The sequence below is a fragment of the Trachypithecus francoisi genome, unplaced genomic scaffold (genome assembly GCF_009764315.1).
Source record: "Trachypithecus francoisi isolate TF-2019V2 unplaced genomic scaffold, Tfra_2.0 Lachesis_group4, whole genome shotgun sequence".
NCBI lineage: Eukaryota > Metazoa > Chordata > Mammalia > Primates > Cercopithecidae > Trachypithecus > Trachypithecus francoisi.
The window spans coordinates 53,872,785-53,895,590 of record NW_022681469.1 but is presented as its reverse complement, the minus strand read 5'-3'; the positions used below and the strand labels follow the sequence as shown (position 1 = coordinate 53,895,590).

The 22,806-nt window shown below is 43.9% G+C and overlaps 1 protein-coding gene across 9 annotated transcripts in view; it reads right to left on the bottom strand.

Moving 5' to 3' along the window:
• Positions 1 to 22,806, bottom strand: part of ATXN7L1 (ataxin 7 like 1) — a 271,184-nt gene that overhangs the window by 154,880 nt on the left and 93,498 nt on the right. The gene's annotated exons all lie outside the window — the stretch shown is intronic.

Genomic DNA, 22,806 nt, shown 5'->3' with positions numbered 1-22,806 from the left:
TAGGGGAGATAAGAACAGACACAGTACAATATGACCCCAATGGCTCTGCATTCTCAAAAGAAGACTGCTACATGGAATCCATTTATGGAGCCAGGGTGGCCAAAACAAACAACCACCCCATGGGAGGGACTCTGTGCAACCCAGGAGCGGTAGCCACGAAGGGCTGACTGCTGTCATTACTGGCAGGACTGAGCTATCATCCTGAGTGGGATTTTAATAAAAAATAGTGGAGTTCCTCCATCTCCTGTTTAACACCCCCTCCCAATGCCTTTCCTGAGAATCACAGCCCAGCAGCTTCTCTTTATTCCTTGACATCCCTTCTGCCTTCAATCCCTATTCTTTTCCTACTGGGCACCTGGCAGGGTGGACAACCTAGAAGGAGATGCACAGTGCTGTGTACTGCTCTTTCTCCAGCACAGGCTTGGGTCTAAGCCTCGAGCCCTGTCCTTCTCTTCTCTGGAACCAAATCTGAGTCTTGGGACTCACAGGTGGCTTTGCTTTTCTAAGCAAAGTCACTTCTTAGCTTGAAAGAGAGAAGGGGCCTGCACAACTCCCATTGGATGGTAGGCTCCAAGCCCATGGAGAGTTTCTAATGCCCCTTCCTCTACCCAACCATCTTTCTTGAGCCCAATCAGGCTGCACCCCTAGGCCCCAATGGCTGCAGCCCTCCTCATCTTTACACCAAAGGCCCTGTCAATGATTCTTGTGCTTTTCTGAGCCTGGCAAGAGTGTCACTGTGGTGACATTCTTCCCTTCCAAAGGTGGAGCCCAATTCCCTTCCTGTAGTATGTGGGCTGGACTTAGAGACTGATTTCTAATGAACAGAATAGAGTGGATGTAACAGCATGTCCCTTCTGAGACTAGGCCATAAAAGGCATTTTGACTTTCTCCCTCCCTCTGTTGGGTTGTTGGCTCTCAGGGAAGTCAACTGCTATGCTGTGAGCAGGGCTGTGGAGAGGCCTAAGGTACTGAGCACCAGGAACTGAGGCATACAGTCAACAGCCATGTGAGGGAGTCATCTTAGGAGTGGGCCCTCCAACTCCAGTTAAGCCTTCAGATGAAAGCTTGACTACAGCCTCATGAGAGACTGAGCAGAACCATACAGCTGAGCCACTCCCAGATCCCTGGCCCATGGAAACTGTGCAAGACAACACAGATTTGTTCTAAGCTGCTAACATTGGAGTCATTTGTTAGGCAGCAACAGGTTATTAACACACTCTTCCTACTTTAGGGTAAGGCTCTCGTCTTCTTCTCCCCTTCAATTCCCTTCTTAGGTTCTGTTTTCATCTCTTCTCTCTTGGGATGTCTGGTATCCCTGTTGCCCCCTCCACTGACCCGTCCCTCTGTGTCCACTCAGTCCTCACAGTCTCAAGGACTCTTTCCCAAGAAGGGGGAATGGAGGAGGGAGGAGCTCCCCAAGACCTGGGTTTGCAATTCCACTCTTGCCTGCCATCCAGAATGACATCTGGCATTAGGAGAATGACTTTTTGCAGACAGCAGTCTTCCTCAGGCTATGAGGCTACCTCTTGTTTCTAAACCCGTGGGCATAATAACTTCAGCCAGGCCCACAGCCAGAATGAGACTTTGCAAACATCGTGTTCCCCTTTGTATCATATGCTCATCTCCTGTGCCCTTTTTGCTCATCTGCAATTTCTGCAAAAGGTCATGTCTCGTTTCAGCTTTGCCATTAAGTGCATTTGACTCTAGGTGGGAATCCCAAAACTGGATGAAGATGCTATCTGGCTTAAATGCTGCAAGGTGGGCCACTATACTTCACCCCAACCAGCTGTGTCCTGCTAGCATAGACACCCATGCAGGAGGTGGCAATCTGATAGTCACTTCTTTCATAATTATACACAGGGCAAAGTTTAGTTTTTTTGTTTGTTTGCTTTTTTTGAGAGGGAATCTCGCTCTGTCACCCAGATTGGAATGCAATGGCATGTTCTCGGTTCACTGCAACCTCCACCTCCCGGGTTCAAGTGATTCTCCTGCCCTAGCCTCCTGAGGAGCTGGGATTACAGGTGCCCGCCACCATGCCCGGCTAATTTTTATATTTTCAGTAGAGATGGGGTTTCACCATGTTGGCCAGGCTGGTCTTGAACTCTTGACCTCAAGTGATCCACCCGCCTTGGCCTTCCAAATTGCTGAGATTACAGGCATGAGCCATGGTGCCTGGCCATAGTTTTTAACTAAAAGCAAAAAAATCCAGATAGCTTTTCCATCTGGTCAAATCTTAGTAATTTTTACAAAATTAATCTCAGTTTAATGGAGCAAAGTCAGACATAGATAGATGTCAATTTTCTAGAAGGCGTGGCAAAGATTAAAAAAACCACACACACACACACAATGGACCTAAGCAGTGGAGTGGACCCCAAAGCAGTGGTTCTCAAAGTATAGTACCAGGGCCAATAGCATCATCTCGGGACCTGCTAGGAATGCACATTCTGGGGCCCCAACCCAGAGCTACTGAATCAGAAACTTGGGGTGGGGGAGCTGCAATTGATTTTAACAAGCCATGCAGGGGATTCTGACACATGACCACAAGTTGTGTATCACTGACTTATAGGATTAAACATCTAAATCATTCATTCAGCCATAAGCTATTGATTGAATACCCACTATTTGTCAGACATGGTGAACTCTGGGGCAATGTGGAGGAATGATAGGGAATGTCTTCCTCAAGGAGTTCACAATACTCCCTTCCCTTGCTTTATTACAAAGCTTGAAAAGAATGCAGGAATCTGAAGACATAATCCAAGGAATGGAAATTATTCTTTTTTTTTTTTTTTTTTTTTTTGAGACGGAGTCTCGCTCTGTCGCCCAGGCTGGAGTGCAGTGGCCGGATCTCAGCTCACTGCAAGCTCCGCCTCCCGGTTTACGCCATTCTCCTGCCTCAGCCTCCCGAGTAGCTGGGACTACAGGCGCCCACCACCTCGCCCGGCTAGTTTTTTGTATTTTTTTAGTAGAGACGGGGTTTCACCATGTTAGCCAGGATGGTCTCGATCTCCTGACCTCGTGATCCGCCCGTCTCGGCCTCCCAAAGTGCTGGGATTACAGGCTTGAGCCACCGCGCCTGGCCAGAAATTATTCTTTATATGTAACTTTTCAATGGACAGGAGGCACATCAAAAAAATTTTTTTTTTTTCCAGGAACAATCATACTTTCAAAATAGTAACCTTTCTAAAGTAAGTAAATGTGTGGGTTTAATATATCATGTACAGCTGGCTCAGGCTTTTAGACTTAAAAAAAAAAAGATTATGAGATTCCACCATGAATGAAATGCAGGATTATTTCAAAGATTCACTTAGGTATCTGTCTGTCTTAATGAACAAACTATTCAGTGTTACCATCTTCCTTGAAGTAGGAGTTCTCGCCACCTTCTCTTACAATAAGTCTAGGCCGGGCGTGATGGCTCACACCTGTAATCCCAGCACTTTGAGAGGCTGAGGCAGGTGATCACTTGAGGTTAGGAGCTCGAGACCAGCCTGGCCACTATGGTGAAACCGCATCTCTACTAAAAATACAAAAATTAGCCAGGCATGGTAGTGCATGCCTGTAATCCCAGCTACTCAGGAGGGTGAGGCACGAGAATTGCTTAAACTCAGGAGGTGGATGTTGCAGTGAGCAGAGGTGGTGCCACTGCGCTCCAGCCTGGGTCAGAAAAAAACAAAACAAAACAAAACAACCCTAAATAAGTCATAACAGCTCATATGTATTGTGTGCTGGGCTTGGAATATTTCTGTATTCATTAACTCATTTGATCCTTCCCTGATCCTACAAAGCAGATGCTGATCCTACAAAGCAGATGTAGCAAACACATACAGTCTGTAGATGAACAGAGTCTGAAAGAGGCAGAAACAGGAACCCAGACTCACCTCTTAACCCCAGGCAAATGATCCTCCTGTGCTTTCTCTCATCCCCTTTGGGTCATTTTGCTGCTCATTAAACTACTGATTAATTGGGAAAACATAAAAGGAAATACTACTCTCCCCTAAAAGTTTTCTAGTATGAAATCCCTGGCTAAAGCCTAAACTGTGGGACTTATTTTGAAATTTTAAAGTTCATGCTAGATTTCTCCTTCAATACCACAGATAATGAAGAGCTGGCTATCAACTTCTTATGGTCACCAGCATTAGTAGCCTGTGTAAGAATCTGATCCATGCTCAACAGATCCTGCTTGGAGAAGATGCTCCACATTTTCTCCTTTCTCAGAGTGTCTCAAAGATGCTCATGGACTCACTGGGTCTCAAAGATGCTCATGGACTCACTATCAGAGTAGATGACTTTCCTGTATTTGGGATGAACTTAAACTGATCCAGTCAAGCCTGGGCCCTTGTGACCAAGGATGTCTAGTTAAATCTGGCAGCTGTGGGGTTGAAGAATGTGACCTATGGCCACAGAAGAAATTGAAACTGTCTGGCCCAGACTAGAAACACACTAGCATAGGCAGTGCCAAAGTGTATCAACCCTTTGGCATAGGCAGGAGGTGTGCCCAGGGGCTGAGCTCATTCGCCACACAGGCTTATCCTTCATTTACAAAGGAATCACAGGTCAACCATGTTTTGGCAACTAGATCAGGAGCCCTCTTCTACCTATTGCATCCTTGGGCATAACCTGGTGGCTTTATTTATATGTAAGCAACAAATTCAGAGTCCACGTGGGCTGCGTAGAAAACCCTGAATGCATCTCTCAAGCCACTTGCAGTGCATGCAACTCGAAGGAAACTGAAATGTATGCACCTTTCCCACTGACTTTCTGTAATCAAGTCTTTTTAGAACAAAAAGTTCAACTTCCATCTGTTTTTAAGTCAGGGATGCTTGTTGGCTTGTGCTGAGACATTGATTTGATTAGTAGCATTCTGTGGAACTACAGACATGAGATGTTGAGCTCACAAATGTATGATTCATTTCAGGATTTTGAAATGAGAAATGCACCTATCAATGACACCGAAGCTGGGAGATTCTGAGAAAGCATTTCATGCATATAAATGGGACATGCAATGAAAAAATATGCTTATGGTTACAATCCCGAAGCCAGGGACCACCCCACTGTGCTCTCCACCCTCGAGAAGTGACGGCTCCATGGGAAACCGCTGGGATTAGAAGATCCTGCGTTTGGACACCCATATGCTGCCTCATTTATCTACCTGTGACAGGGACAGTGCTGGAAGAGAATCAAAAGATGACAAATTGCTTCTGGTTTTAAAGGAGCTGTTCAGGCTGGATGTACATCTAGGGGGAACCAGCTTCCATGCCAGGAGCCATCACTTCATCCCATTCTAAGGCCACATTTTGGCAAACACCAACCAGCAGATGACTGCTGTCTCCTTTCACCAGTGGATTCAAAGACGCTTGCTCTGAAAGCCTGAAATTCAGTCTTTCTGAAGACGTGTGCAGCAGAGAGCAAATCTGCCCACACACTGCAGTGAGGCAGGACGGCGGGCAGGAAGCAAGGGTTCCAGATGACAGGGATTTTTCCCGTGTTGAGGCAGATAGATAACAGGGGGATGATTTTGCAGGGGAATGACTCCAGAGTAGAGAAAGCATAGTGTCAGTAAATGACCCTAGAAAAGACTGATACAAGTGAGATAAGTGGACAACAATTTCCAGGACACTGGCCACTGGAATCTGCTTCTGGGGACACAGAAGCCCCCAAGATTCTAGCTTTCCTGGGGTTAGGAGGGAGGCCCACTGGGAGTTTCAAGAGGGTCCACCCGAGCAAAACCTAGCCCTACATAAGCCCCTATACTCGCCAGCCAGTGGTCCAGCCAAGGCCATGTATCCATCCAGCTACGAGCCTTGCTGCTTCTCTCCCGCCATGCGTCCTCTCTGGGAATGACTATGTGATTCCAGGTTAACCCATTCAGTCCTCTGGAGGCGAGCTTTCCTCAGCCAGCCCAGCTTGTGTTTCTTCTCTGCCATGTGCTGAAATTCACAAGGCCAGAGAAGTGCCTCGCTGTGTTTAAGTGTATAGATGCCTTGTGTTCTCCTACACATTGCAGTCCTATTTACTTATTTTATCCTCTTGACAACCTCTGAGACAGGTACTATTATTACCCCCATTTTGAGGTTGATGAAATTGAGGCACAGAGAGATGAGGACTGGCTGAAGGTCATACAGCCAGTGAATAGCAGAGCTAAGGTCAAGCCCAGATAGCTCTTTTCTGGGGTCTGGCTCTTTCAGAACCTTTCTGCTGCCTCTCTGATAGAAAGCTCCTTGAAACCCAGCGGCTGCAGCCCATGTGGGCAATGGCTTGCTCAGGCCTTCCTCCTTCTCTAGTCCACCTCTCTGGAATTCGGTTGGTACTCAGGGCTGGAGTGCAGAGCCTGCAGTCTGAGAAGACAGGCTCATCTCCAAGCCCCTTATCTGTTTCTAAATTCAGGCCAGATGTCCAACGTTCATTTTATGCTTGTTTTGAACATTCCATCGTGATGCCCAAGGCTGCTTCGTAGATGGTCTCTCTGTTCTCCTTAGTGAGCATCTGACCCCCTCTCCTCATACCTCTTGTCTCTGGAAACACTCTTCCTGCCACCAACTGATGTTCCCTGCCTAACCTCATTACACATTTCAGCTAAAAATGCCTATTTTCCATGTGGCAGTGAGGTATAATTATAGCACAATTTACATGCCAAGGCATTTTCAAATTTATCATTTCTAATAATAATCTTGGTGTATAACCACCATACCCATTCCATAGATGGGCAAACAGAGGTAGGAAGTCATAGCAAGGTTGCAAGGGACTCCCAAATTGCCAGGTCACTTGAGCCACTTGCATACAATTCTCTCTCCAGATGGCTTTCTCTCAACTTCCTATTCAACAAATTTATCTGTGGCCTGGGAATGAGAGACGTTAACAGGATCAAGTTGTATGTGTGCCTGTACTCCAGCTCTCAGAATACTAATAAGCGACTCTAAGCTTTCGTGGCAAGGACATCAATGCTTAGCTTTCAGCCAAAACCCATCATGAGTAGGTTTACATACATGAAACACATACTTGGAGTTTTGGGTCTGCACAGTTCTCTTATTACCTATTGCAACTAATCAGAATGCTGAAGGTATTTACTCCCAGCGTCTGCTGACATGACCATAACTTTTGTTCTGATAGAATCTTTTGGCCAAGAAATGAAAGGGTAGACCAGAACCTACAAGAAGACGAGTAATCTTCCTTCAGAGTTAAAATTGTAAGACTAGTTTTCAAATAGTTATTGCAGAAAGCTTGGGTCCTGTGTAAGGAAGATACGAGACAGCTAGAGGATGTATTCGTTGTATGTAAATCTAGAATTAGAAACTGTAAATGCTGGAAGTTTCATGAAAGTAAAATTGCCTCCTGTACTGGGTGCATTTTTTTTGCTGCTCTGTGAGCTTTTTTCCCCTCTGGGGTCTCTGTCTGTGAAAATGCAGTTGTGGGGAGTCAGGAATCCTGACTTCTAGTCCCAGTTCCGCCCCTATCACTTGCGTGGCCTCAGGCAAATCACTGAATTTCTTTGAACTTCCAGATCTGTGAAACCAGTATCCGCCAGTGTACCTTACTTAGTTGTTATGAAAATCAAAATGAGTGAGCTACAAGACTGCTTCGGAAACAGCAAGATGCTGTAGAAATGGAAGATATTTCTACAGGCAAATGATCAAGCTCAAAAGGCGGTTGTGAGAACAGAAGCCTCTCAACTGTTTTCAGAGGAATCATCTTCCAGAGACATTGCTGAGAAGTGGCTTTTGGGAGCGTGACCATGGAAGCGTGACCATGCCAGTCTACCTCATGGTATTCAAAAACAGGCGACAGCACACTATGTTGTGTGTTCGCTGTCTCGTGTTCGTGCTGGACTCTCTTATCCCATCACTCAGGCAATGCTTGACACATAGTGGGTACACAGAAACGTGAGACAAATTAAAGAATACCAGCCTGAGTATTTTAGTTCCTCGGGCACAGGAAGTTTGTTGGTGGGAAGGAATGGGGGGTGAAGACGGAAAATTTCTGGAAGACTGAGTGTAGGGTGACCTGCTCACTCAGGCCTAAGGGATTTCCCAGGAGAAGATGGTCATTCTACCTTGATGTCCTATACGAATATCCACTTTGCTTCCTCCCAGCCAGCAGGGAATACAGTATCTGAAGAGAAGAAGACTGGTAGAAGGCATATGTGTCTCTGAGCTCCTGAAGAGTGGATCCCTAGGGATTTATAGCCTGGGCATTTTCTTTAACCTTTTTGTCTCCTTAGTTTCAATAGGTGACATCATCTTTTCACCATCAGGAATTTGACAGAATCATGCCCCTTCCATTTTTCCTGCATCAGATTATCACCTCTAAGTTATTTTCCTCATCCTTGCCAGTGGCGTTCTGCCACCAGCTGAATCTTCTCCCTAACAGCTCGTGGCATTCGGTGTAAAACTGCAGCCTTTAGCAGGACTTGCACTTGGAATTGCTACAAGTGCTTTGTGCAGGCTTCACCAGAAACACGTGCACTGCAGAATTGCTGCCTGGATTAAGATCTGACTGGTGCTCGTAGCAGGGAGATGACATTTTGGGCCAGTGTGGCGATGTGATTAGTTGGGGATTTCCCCTTTAAAAACTTACGGCAAAAGCCTGCCTGAGACAATTCAATATTCATAAATGGAAAGCATAGATGGCGTTTCTGCTCTGCCAAGAGCAATAGCTATTTATCATGGCAAATGACTGAAATAGTTGTACATACAATGCTTTACTCAGTGCTGTAAATTACGGTATACAGAAGATTAAGCTTAAGCCTAATGCTACCCTTGAGCTTCAACAGCTGAGTCCTATAAATGGATACCCGTTAAGAGGAGAGAATCTTTTTCCTGGTTACTACTTAGCAGTGTATCTCTATTAAAAGCTTGTGTTAAACATAAATTACCAGGAAGCCTGCCCCTAACCCCAGGCAGACTTTTCCTCAGGGCACTGACTCACATGAGTCACATCTAAATGACACAGTGACAGGCCTGAGACTAGAAGTGTGTGCTGTGCTGACCTCAAGAGGGACAGCAGAGGAATTGGGGGCGGAGGTGGAGGGACTTCACAGAGCACTGAATGACCACTCACTTTCAGCCAGTCTGATCTGAGCCCAAGGAGGGACGGAGAGACCCTGCCAGACCTTAAGGAGACCTTTAGAGTTAAAATAATCCTGAACCCCAACCCCTTCAAAGAGAAAGTTTCTTTATCTGTTATTCTGTAAGTATCAAGGAACCATGACCTAGAGCTGAAACTTAAGTTTCCTAGCTAAATTCTGTTCTCTAAGCACTTGCTTCTCAAAGTGGGGTCTGTGGGCCAAAAGCACCAGCATCACCAAGAATCACGTCAAAAATAGACCTGGGCTGGGTGCAGTGGTTCACATCTGTAATCCCAGAACTTTGGGAGGCCAAGGCAGGTGGGTCACGAGGTCAGGAGTTCAAGACCAGCCCGACCAACATGGTGACATCCCGTGTCTACTAAAAATACAAAACTTAGCTGGGTGTGGTGGCGGGTACCTGTAATCCCAGCTACTCAGGAGGCTGAGGCAGCAGAATTGCTTGAACCCTGGAGGCGGAGGTTGCAGTGAGCTGAGATCGTGCCACTGCACTCCAGCCTGGGTGACAGAGCAAGTTTCCATCTCAAAAAATAAATAAATAAATAAAAATAATAACAAAAATACAGACCTACTGAATAGCATCAGAATTTGCATTTTAACAAGATTTTTTGGAAGATGTATATGCACAGTAAAGTTTGAGAATCAAAGGAAGAGGGAACAGATGTTTTATAAAATAATAATTAAAAAAAAAAAACAACAGGGAAGCAGGTGTCAAGCAGGGAGGAGGAGCCCCCTGATGTTCTCACTGAAAATTATGACAAACGACAGATCTGATTTATGAAAATAGGTCCCAGTAGTGGATAACAGGATTCTGAGTTCCCCTTTGTCCAATCCTACTTGAGAACACTTTCGGGAACTTGAGAGATAGATTATGAGCTATGAATGAAGTATCACTTGAACTTGAGATGTGCCCCAAAGCATCTCAGGGTGTAAAACAGTGAATCGGCAAAAAGTTCATGCTTCATAAATTAATCAGGGTGCCTCTAATCGCCTATGAATTAGTAGGCTGAGACACACTGCCAGTGTTTTGGGCCATGATTTCAATTCTTTATTGTGATTACCAGTTGACTGTAAGTGGGTAAAGTAAGCAAAGATCGTTGTGTTATCTGAGAAGATAGAGATCTTGGATAACTTTAGTCTTTAAAAACTAAAGTTCTGTATGCATGTTAAAAACATAGTGGCAATCATTAAACACATAGGTTTTAGAAATAAAGTCTATTGTGACCAAGATAGCAGGGGGAAAAATGGGGACAGGGTAAGGAAAATTGTACTAATCTAATGGAAGGCAGAAAAGGAGAACAAAGAAGCAAATAAAAAGCAATGTAAACAGAAATATAAATTAGAAGTTAGAAATAAGTCCAAATATATAAAATAATTACAATAATTGTAAATGGATAAAACTCACCTATTAAAAGACAATATCAGATTGGACTTTTTTTTTTTTTTTTTTTGAGACGGAGTCTCACTCTGTTGTCCAGGCTGGAGTGCAGTGGCATGATCTCCGCTCACTGCAACTTTCGCCTCCTGGGTTCAAGCAATTCTCCTGCCTCAGCCTCCTGAGTAGCTGGGATTATAGGCACATGTCACCATGCCTGGCTTATTTTTGTATTTTTAGTAGAGATGGGGTTTCACCATGTTGGCCAGGCTGGTCTCGAACTCCTGACGTCAGGTGATCTGCCTGCCTTGGCCTCCCAAAGTGCCGGGATTATAGGCATCAGCCACTGCGCCTGGTCAGATTGGACTTTTTAAAAAGCCAGCTATATACTGCTTTACAAGAGAGACACCTAAAACAAAATGACACAGAAAAGTTGAAAATAAAAGATTAGAAAGAAACAAATGAGGCAAATACATATTGACCCAAAGAAAATTGAATAGCAATGTTAATCAGATAAAATAGAACCTAAGGCAAAAGCATTAATAGGCACAAAGACAATACTACTAAAAAGACGTCACAATTAAGCTTACATGTACCCAACAGGACAGCCTCAAAATTGTAAAGCAAAAGCTGTCAGAGTTACAGGAGAGACTGACACACTTACAACTATCATAGGAGACTTAAAACTCTCTTCTCAGAAATTACAGAGCAAGCAGACAAAAAATGGCAAGAATGAACAAGATTTAAACAAAATAAACAATATATGGAAGCCTACACACAAAAGAGAGATTAAATAAATTTTCTAATCATACATGATCTAAATTACAAAATATAAAATAAATGTATGGAACTCTGCACACAATAGAGATTATATACATTTTTCAATCATGTGAGACATTTACAAAAGTGGTTCACAAGCTAGCTAGTCACAAAGGAAGTTATCATGAATTATAAAATGGATAACCTATAATGTTCTCTGACCACTATAAATTAAACAAGTATCAAAAATAAAACAATAGTAAGGCCACGCCCTCACCACCCTTTATATCCGAAAACTAAAATCGCATTCCTAAATTACCATCTAGCAGTGGTGTGGTTTTTTTCCTGTGTGGCCTAGCTGCTATAGGACTAGTTAATTTACATGACAATTATCAGGGGTATCTCACAAGAAGCAGGAAACTCCAAGACCACTGAAGCTTCATTATTTTCTATTTTGAACTAAACTAAGCCAAAGGGAACGTGAAGCACCTGACTCCCAGAAGACAAGAAGGGACATGTGTGGGTTAATTATGACCTAGTCATATGGTGCTAGAAGCTGCTCTTGGTACACTGCCCGGCCCATACCCTGCACTGCCACGCTCTACCCATCTCTTTCTGCTCGCCAGTGCTGGGTGGATGACAAGACTGTCCTTGAAGTGTCCCCGGGACCTGGGAAAAGGTGCTATTTAATGGATGTGGCACCTTACAATTAATGGCATCCTGGAATCGAGAAAATACCATAGTTAACTGTTCGTAGGGGACCTTCTGTCTGCTCTTTCACTTCTGAAAAAGCAGTGGGAAAAGCTAAACAGGAGACACAAGGGGAAGATATAGGCCCAGGTATCTCAGGAAAAATGAGCACTTCACCCTAAAAATCCCCCCAATCAAAATCAAAACCAGATGGATGGTTCCTCCCCAGGATGTGCTACCAGCCCAATACAACTCCAGTGCCGGCTGAATAATGAAATAAATATGAAAAAGAAACCCCCTAACGACTTTAAAAGGATGGAATGCAGGATCGTAGTAACATTGATCAATAGTTGTATAGACAAGCGAGGGTCGGGAAGAAGTGGTTAAAAAGAGATAAATGAAAGGACCATAGTTCTTCAGCCTCCATATGGGGCACTGGGGAGGGCAAAAAGCCCAGTGGTTTCTTGGTCACAAATATTACAAGCCACAGAGGAGGGCAGCTCTGGGGTACACCCTCTTCCTCTGGCCACCCCACTTGTCTCCTAGGCTGGCTCTGCACTGCCACCATCACCAGTACCCACCTCAAAGAGCAGCTAAGGCAAAGGCTGGCCGTAAGGGCTAGAAGTTCCTCACCACCAATCCCTAGGGACCCATGGGTTTGTTGTAAGAATATGACAAAGGCAGCTCAGTCAAGAAAGTGGGAGGAAAATTTTCAAAGGGACACCATCTAGCCCCTACCTTCTTAAACGCACTGGGAGACTTGATTCACGTTTTTGGAGCTAGTGTCACTATCAGGATGATGCCCAGAGCTGACAAATGCAGGTCATAGGATTAGGGGGTCAGTCAGAGCCAGCAACTTTTTTTTTGTTTGTTTGTTTTTGAGACGGAGTCTCACTCTGTGGCCCAGGCTGGAGTGCAGTGGTGTGATCTTGGCTCACTGCAAGCTCCGCCTCCCAGGTTCACACCATTCTCCTGCCTCAGCCTCCCAAGTAGCTGGGACTACAGAAGCCTGGCTATTTTTTTTTTTTTTTTTTTTTGTCTTTTTACTAGAGACAGGGTTTCACTGTGTTAGCCAGGATGGTCTCGATCTCCTGACCTTGTGATCCGCCCGCCTCAGCTTCCCAGAGTGCTGGGATTACAGGCTTTTTTTTTTTTTTTTTAAATTTTGAGACAGAGTCTCCCTCAGTCGCCCAGGCTGGAGGGCAGTGGCACGATCTTGGCTCACTGAAACCTCTGCCTCCCAGGTTCATGCGATTCTACTGCCTCAGCCTCCCCAGTAGCTGAGATTACAGGCGTGCACCACCACACCTGGCTAATTTTTTGTATTTTTAGTAGAGACGGGGTTTTGCCATGTTGGCCAGGCTGGTCTCCAATTCCTGAGTTCAAGTAATCCACAAGCCTCAGCCTCCCAAAGTGCTAGGATTACAGTGTGAGCCACCGTACCTGGCCCCACAGCCTTCTTTTTAATGAGTATATGGTAGTGCTCTTTGGTTAAGAGGGTTGCCTCATTTAAGAAAGTGCTTGTTTAAGAAGATTACGTATGGGGTAGAGGCAGCCACTTATAAAGATGAGCAGAAAACCACAGCCATGATGTAAACTAAGCCATTGTTACCTTAGGAAAATGCACCCCTAGAGAAGGCTTTGGAATTTGAGAAAATAATTCAGGGGGAGAAAAGCAAAGTATCTATGATGCTAATAAACAAACAAATAACAGAAACCAAATCTTAGAAATCCGTAGTTCCAGCATGGTAAAACAAAGACAATGGCTGCTTTCTCTGGAAAAAAAAGATTATTTTTTCCAGATGAAGTGGGATTCATCATAGTGAAATGGTTTACTGACTCTTTCATCCTTTATGCCCCCCAATTTATGTTTTCCCCGGACCTATCTATTTCCTGTGCGTCTCCTATGCAGCATTCCCAAATTTGCACTCTGTTTTCAGAAGCGCCTGGCCCTGCAAAGGAACAAGGGAAAGGTCCTACCCAAACCATCAACGGTATTCCCTGATTCCAGGATGTCATTAATTGTGAGATGCAACATCAGTTTAACAGCACCTTTTTCGGGGGCGGGCAAACAAACAAACAAACAAAACAGAAAGAAAGCCTAGCATGGTAGCTCTATACATCATGGGAAGAAGCACTTCGGATTTAGAAAAGACATAGCTTGGAAGTATCTTTAGAGATTTGCAGCATCTAGGGGCAAGACTGCACACAGGTTTCTAGCATGTGACACTCCAGGAAGGAGTCAGTAATTCTCTGTGACCCCAGATAAAGACATAAGAATCAGCTCCTTGAGAATACTCCGAGGGCCTCCCTAAAGAAAATTGACAGGAGAATGCTGTAGCTTACATGGGATTGGGTTCTAGTGTCAGGGTGGGAATCGAAAATCCTGTATGACCAAAACTCCTCTTGAAAGAGTACAGTATATGTAGTATGTGAGACAGTGGGCCCTTCCCATGGCCAGTTTCTCCTCCAGGATTGGGAAATATCTTTGTTTCTTTGCTCAGACACCAGACGAAAGGGTGAGCTAGTGTCTAGGGCCATGTTCTTAGGAAAAACATGCATTTTTGTTGTTCTTGTTGCCCACTGCATGTGGCTGAATTTGGATGAGGGCGATGTGACTCCAATGTGAAATAGATGCATTTTTGTTTTTGACTTCAAGACCCCTTGGCACTTTAATGTGCTAATAGCTGCTACGAGGCTCTGGGAGGGGGAATCTGGCACAGTTTCCCAAGGGTATGCATCCACCCAAACCCTTGTTCTTCCTATGGGCTTACTGTTATAGAGAAAGCACTGTTTGGGAGATGCTTCTCTGCTTATGGCTCAGGATAGGGAGAATTCCGAGATGACCTTTTGAATCAACGCTGCTAACATTCCTTACTCAGATTTAAATAAAGCAATGACTGTTATCCAAATTCTCCTCAGTGGATACAGCTCTGAGGAATGGAATGGAGCAGCCTGCATGGCGAGGACACGCCAGTGATGAGTCAGAAGCCAGGGGTCACGTTACAATGAGAGCCCTCCAGCAATCAGCTGTGGTCAGGGATCAAAGCCATGGACTCCCCACTGCTCACAGAACAAGGATGTCTCCCTGCATCAGCCTTTCCAACTGCGTCTCAACAGAGTTGGTCATTCTCTTTCAAGCAGCCATGTCTTCTAAATGAATGTACTCGCTTACATGTGGAATTTGGCTTATTCACAACTGGTGAGTCAATTTCCCTTCCTTGCTGGCTTCCTTCCTTCTTTCTTCCAAGATTCTTTTTTTTAAAAAACAAAAACAAAAACAAAAACAAAAAAACCCCAACAAACAAAAACAGTATATTAGGCATTAACTTTTGACATCCAGCACTCCTTGTGTGGACTCAGGGAATTGAATGGTGAGCCTGGCAGGGGTCCTGGCTCCTTGAGAGTGTGAGGGGGGGGAGGGGTGGATAAGTACATAAGCGTTTGCACCAGCCACCGTATATGCTAATATTGGCAAAGCAGAAGGTGCCAAGAGCACGTGAATTTGGGATAGGAGGAGTGCTTCCTTCTGCCTGTTTATCCACCTGTTTATCCCAGACACTTTTTTTTTTTTTTTTGAGACACAGTCTTGCTCTGTCACCCAGGCTGGAATGCAGTGGCACAATCTTGGCTCACTGTAATCTCTGCCTGCCAGATTCAGCGATTCTCGTGCCTCAGCCTCCTGAGTAGCTGGGATTATAGGCATGTGCCACCATGCCTGGATAATTTTTGAATTTTTAGTAAAGATGGGGTTTCACCATGTTGGCCAGGCTGGTCTCGAACTCTTGACCTTAGGTGATCCACCCACCTCGGCCTATCCCAGACACTTCTGAGTGTCTACTAGAAGCCAGGAAAAGTGCTTCCTGGTGGGCTCAGGGGATGTCCAAGGCACAGTCCTAGCCCTCAGGAGCTCACTGTCTAGTGTTCACAGTCACTCTGCTGCACAGTAATCAGTGCTATAGGTCACAGAGATGCAGAGGGCAAAGGAGCCAGCTGACGATTCAGTTGGGTGTCAGCCGAGCTCAGCATACACGCCAATAAACCACTGAGGGTGCTACCAGCCTAAAAATGGTGGCTGTTGGTGAAGCAAAAATGAAGTCATCTGTTCCTGGAAAAAAATCTCAAGACACAAATAAAATTGCCTATTGTCAACTGGCTATTGTCAAGGTCAATAACCCTCAGGTCACTAACCTCTTCTCTTTCGTCTTACTCAGCCTCTTGGCATTTGACATGATCTATGAAATGCTTTCTTCTCTTGGCTTCCGTGTAGTCATTCTCTGCTACTTTTTCTGCCAAGTCACTGGCCATTCTCCTTCAACCTAACTCTAAATAAATGTTGACTCTTCCCTTTCCAATCTAATCCAATCCAATCTGTCAGCAAATTCTGTCAGCTACATTTCCAAAATAGATCTCGAGTTTATCCTTTTCTCTCCATCTCCACAGCTACCACAATGATCCGTTACCGCTAGCTATGCATTAGCCCATTCCGGGTCTCCTGGGCTCCACTGCAGCCAGAGTGAGCTTCAGAAAACAGAAACCAGATTATGTCTTTCCCTCACTCAATATCCTCCAGTATCTTAGCACCACACCCAGAATAAAACCCAACCTTCAGACTCTGTTCTACATAACTCTGACATTCTGGTCCTTGTCTACTACTCTGAAGCCCTCAAACATGCCTTGTTTGTTTTTACTCTTCTGTGTTCTCTGCTGGGACACTCTTGTGACAGCTCTTCACATGGCTTGATCATGTATTTATTTGTTATTTAACCCACCAGAACATAAGCCTCAAGAAAACCAGGACCTTACCTGTCTTGTTCACCACTGTGTCTGCAGCATTAGAACAGTGCCTGGCATACAGCAGGTGCTCAATAAATATTTTTCAAATAAATAAATGAATTGAAACCATGTGACTCTGGAGAATGTAATCCAAGACACTCAGCCTTCAAGAAATAGGCTTTGATGAGATTATAACTAGAAGATTGTTTCAACTAAAAATGAATTCTGGCTGGATGTGGTGGCTCACACCTGTAGTCCCAGAACTTTGGGAGGCTGAGGCGAAAGGATCACTTGAGCCCAGCAGTTTGAGATCATCCTGGGCAACATGGTGAAACCCCCATCTCTTCAAAAAATACAAAAAAAATTAGCCAGACATGGTGGCATATGCCTGTGGTCCCAGCTACTCAGGAGGCTAAGGTGGAGGATCACCTGAGCCTGGGAGGTTGAGGTTGCGGTGAGCAGTGATCGTGCCACTGTGCTCCAGCTTGGGGGACAGAGGAAGACCCTGTATATAAATATATGAACTAAATAATCCTAAAGTTATGAAGATCCTACTCATTTATTTCTAAATTTGAGCTGAACCATTATATCTGCTGTGTGCTTATTTGCAACATTTCTACTCGATTCACAGAAACATGAAAAAAGAGAATTTCATTGAATACGGAGGAATTTATCTACTCTTTGTGAGTCTCATGGATCTGCTCATTTGTTGGGGATAAACAAGAAACTATAGGTAGAACTTTTAGGAGAACATATGTGGTACCCACTCCATCTCTTCTGCAAGCTTTCTTCTTCTTGCTTTCATGTATTTAAAGGTCTATTTCAAATGCTGTGGTTAAGGCTCTAAACGTATTCCCTATTACCAATTTATTCCTCCTTCTTCCTTCCCTCAAAATTGGTTCAAGTTCCCTGCCTATGCCAATAAGCAGAGAAGATCAGTAGTGTGGATTAAAATGAGAAAGAGTAATGAAGCTCACCTGCCCCAAGCACCTGTTATTTACTTTTTAGCATCCTACAGGGGATGAAAATGACTTTTCTTCATCCAAGTTTAGTTACGGCATTGCAGCGAGTTTGAGACACAAAACATACAACCGATGTAGTAGTTAAGGCACTCTGGAGTCAGACATTGGAATTCTGGTTCTGCCACTTACATCAGCCTGACCTTCAACAAATTTCTTAAGTCCCCCAGGTCTCCCTTTCTTGAGTGTGAGATAAAGATAATACAACCAGATATCCCTTAGGGTGATGGCATGATTAAATAACACATTAAAATGTTTAGCACATAGTCAGTGCTCAGTAAGTGTTTTAGCTTTATTGCTGTTATTTTTATCCTGCATTAGTGGAGTGAAAAGTGGGACCAGGTCAACCTGCTATGTTCTGGACCCAGCATTAACTTTAATTTGAGCAGTAGCAAGTTCAAAATATAAAAACTCGAAGTGAAGCAAAACATAGTCCTACTTAGTCGTAGATTCTCTCGGTTGTAATGCTTGATTTATGGGATAACCCTTCATTAATCAGTCATTCTGTCATTTCTTTCCTTTGAGAATTTCTTAGGATCCATCATAAGGATTTCCTTAGCATCTATAGTGTAACTGCACTTTACTAGCGATGGTGGAAAAATGAAATAAGCAAAAACAATAGCAGACATTGTTTCTGATCATAAGGAACTCAAAAGATTATATCAATACCAGGAGTTAATTCTGGATTTGGGAAAGATTGATCAAATTAAAGATAAAAAAAATTCTACTAATGAAATAAAGTTTGCACAGATTCACGTGCTCTTGCCAAGTCTTATTAATTAATGCTATCAAACTTGACAAAGAATATGTTCAATGAGAATAATTTCCTTTAATTATTTTATACTTCTGATGTAAAAAAAAATCTAGTCATATAAAAGACAACTAACAATAACAATAACAACAATTTAATGTCAGCAAACAAATCTAACTTAATTGACAAAAAGAAGGTGTTGCTTGCCATTGCCAAACCCCGCGCAAGGGCAAGCAACACCTTCAGAAAGGAAGTCTTGGTGGGATAATTAGCAGGTGACGATGCCCCTGACATTCTGGAAAGCCCAGGGGGCACTGACATTGGGAAGGACTAACTCTCTCTGGGGCTCAGAGGCACATATGATTTGTCTCTTCCTCAACCAGAGGTCACCTGGAGATAGACAAAATAAAAAGAACAATTGCCGGGAACCTTGGATCCTCATTAATTAGGCTCCCATGTGTAGCACTGCTGAGACATGCTGTTCTCGGTATCCAACCAGCATCAGCATCTGGATGTACACAGAAGGATGGGGTGCCAGCCAGGACATGCCATGCCTCGCTCCAGGGGTGAGTTTCTGCCACTCATTTATTTTTCTGCTCAGCCTCTCTGCTTTAGCTCACAGTTCATTAAATTCTACTGCATCACCATCAACATGAAAAACAGCTACTTGAAGGGCATTCAAAAATATAATCAGAAAAGGGAATAAAAAGCCCTCTCTGAGAAGGAGGAAAAAAAAATCGAATCCTCTCTTGTCTATTGAATGATATCCAGGTTCTCTGGTTCTAAACCTTTTTTTTTTTTTTTTTTTTTAAGTAGCAGTGACATCCAAGGATTATCTCTGTCTGATGGGCAGAGTGTGGAGCCGTATGGTTTTCTGCTGAGAGGACTAGTGCCAAGTGTGGCTGACAAATTCTGTGGGATCTGTGTACATGAAGGTGTTATTTCTTTTGCCTTTTTTTAAAAAAAAATTATTTTGAAATGGAAAGGACCGCAACTTTATAGACTGCTGTAAGTTTGTTTTACACTTTGCATGTACGTGTGATAGGGAAATAATTCCAATGGCTAGCTCTGTGCAAGCTGAAGGAGTCAACTTTCTACATGTGGATGTGATTCCACAGAAGTCATTTCTGGGCATAAATATATATTTCACTTTGATAAAAAATTTAAATACAGAAAAGCATGAAATACAGTATAACAAATGGGGGCATGTTATATTTTATGGCAGTTGTTCCCAACTGGGGGCGATTTTGTACCCTAGGGGATATTGGCAATGTCCCGAGATGCTTTTGGTTGTCAAGATTAGGAGTGGGGTGGGGACTGCTATTGCTATGCAGTAGGTAGAGGTCAGAGAAGCCACTCAGCATCCTACAGTAAGACACAGAATGAGCCCCACAGCAAGGAATTATTCAGCCCAAAATGTCCATAGCACCCCTGCTGAGAAACCCTGCTTCATTGTAGGTAGTTATGTTATATTAGTTATCTAATATAGTTATGTAACTATATTAGAAGATAAGGACCCCCCAAAAAATCCTACTTCTTTCATTTAGGCAAATCAGACAACTCACCATAAATTACAAACTCCCAATTACAAAACTACAACCTGGGTCTACCTATTATTTTTTTCTTTAATTACAGTAGTCCAAATTGACTGAAAATACACAATTACTAAAAAGTAATAAACAATTTTTTTTCCAGTATAGGCACCTTGCACCTCCCTGTTTTCATCTTACATACATGCCTGTGTACACACACACAGAGCATCCCCTGCCCTGTCCCTGGATTCTCTCTGGGCTGAGGTAAGGACCTACCACAGCTCTGACAAGAGGAAGAGCCACAAACATCTTCCTTTCCATAGTAATCACAAGTGGAAACACTGGACAAGATTTCATTACAAATCTCTGTAGCTTATCCCTCAGTTAATAGTTGTGAAACTTTTTTAAAAGCAAACTTTGTTGTACAACTGTGCTTTCCACATGCAAGTTCCTTTAATCAACATGAAACTTTATGAGATAAATTATTATTTCCATTTTAATACAGAAATGGAAACACAGATGCAAAGTAACCTGCCCAGGGTCACATGGGGAATAAGGTGTAGAGCTGGAATTTTTTTTATTTTTATTTTTTGAGACAGGGAGGGTCTTGCTCCATTGTCCAGGCTGAAGTGCAGTAGCACAATCTCAGCTCACTGCAACCTCTATCTCCCAGGCTCAAGCAACCCTCCCACCTCAGCCTCCCAAGTAGCTAGAGCACAACACTATGCCTGGCTAATATTTTTGTATTTTTGGTAAAGATGGAGTTTCGCCATGTTGCCTAGCCTGGTCCTGAATCCCCGAGTTCAGGGTGATCTGCCCATCTCGGCCTCCCAAAGTGCTGGGATTACAGATGTGAGCCACTGTGCCTGGCCTAGAGCTGGAATTTTAATCTAACAGATGGATCCTAGAGAGGTTACGCTCAACCACTAGGCTCACACGCCATGTCAATGCATCAAGCCACAAATTGGGATGGACAGCTACAAAGGACAGAGATGCCTGCAGAGTGGAACTGGGACTCCCAAGGTAAGGCTTCTTGTTTCTGTTTCCCCCTTTCTACAGCTATTCCTAAATAACCTTATCCATTCACCTAAGGGACTTTAGAAACAAACTCATCTCTCGAAATCCTAGATCTCCTGGGTAGAAGTTTAAAAAGTGTCTAAAAGGCTGTTGGTACAGATTTAGGAAGCAGATCCGAGGAAGCCATCCCTAATGGAGTGACACAGAATGTGGTTCCCAGAGCACTCTACATCCATGCCAAGCAAAGGGTCTCCCCAGAAGTAGTTGCACCTGCTTTCTACATTGGGGATGCCAGCATGGGGCACACGATCAGGAGCAGAAGGATTGTGGCCAGCCCTGGGTGGGGGGCTCCATGTTACCCCTGTAGGACGCTACGGCACAGGCTGGATGGACCTTGGCAGGGAACCCAGAGAGATACTGGAGCTTCACAGCATTTCTAAAAGAGCTGCCATAGGGGCCTAATGGGAATGTAAACCAATATTTGCAAAGCCAAGCCCTCAGGACTCCTAGCAAATGTAATCACATTCAGGCCGGCATTTCTTGCCTCCAAGAGTGTGGGAAGCAAAAGATGAATCACAGGCGAAAGTCTGTGGGCTGACCTCAGTGTGCACGTCCTCTGAGACAGGGCAAGAAACGAAGGCAGGAAGCACTTGACTGAATTGGTTTTCCCATTTTTCATAAGAAACATTCAACTTAATAAAAAATAGCCACAATTTATTGACAATCCTTTCTTTATTCCCTTACCATGTGCCAGAAAACCATACAACCTTTTTCTGTGTTCTTCACAGGAACTCTGCAAAGCAGGAATTGCCATCCTTATTTTATAGAGGAAAAGAAGGCTCAGAAAGTCATAATTAGCTCAAGGTCAAATAGCTCGTAAATGTTAGGATTCTAACCTGCCTCTGTTTGACTCCAGAATTCACGACTTTTCCACTATGACATTCTATTTTTCACACTGGTACTGTGATATTGTGATATAATAAGAAATATGTATTTGGTCTTTATCCCCAGTTCCCGGCACAGAGCTCCTAAAACCCTTGTAATTTCCTGAGTGACAGGGGTGATAGGAATATCTTTCATTATATTTGGTTTTAGTCCTCAGTTTCCTGACACAAGAGCTTCTCAGACCCTTGGGATCTCTGGAGTGTCTTTTTATGCTAATGAGATGACTGGTGGCTGGGGTACATAAGGCAGTTTCAGGCTGGGGGCTGGTCACCAGAAAGACCAATTGGAGATTGAGTCAATCATCAATGGCCAATGATTTAATCAACCATGCATGGAACCTCCAAAAACCCTAAAGGATGGGGTTTAAAGAGATTCCAGATTACTACACACATCCACATGCTGGGAGGGTGGTGAACCCCAGCTCCACACAGGGACAGACACTCCTGCACTTAGCACTCTACCAGACCTCACCCTATTATCTCTGACTGTTCATTTATATCCTTTGTAATAGAAATAAACCAGTAAACATTAGTAAAGTGTTTCCTTGAGTTCTGTGAGTCGTTATAGCCAATTATTGAACCTGAGGAGGGGTGTGGAGACGCCTAATTTATAGCCAAGTCAGACAGAAATGTGGGTAACCTGGGGACCTATTACTTGTGATTGGCATCTGAAGTGGGGGTACAGTTTTGTGGGACTGAGCCTTTAATCTGTGGGGTCTGTGCTAACTCTGGGTAGTGTTTTTTTGGTTCGCATTTTTTTGAGACAGGGTCTCACTCTGTTACCCAGGGTAGAGTGCAGTAGCACCATCATAGCTCACTGCAACCTCAACCTCCTGGGTTCAAGTGATTGTCCTACCTTGGCATCCT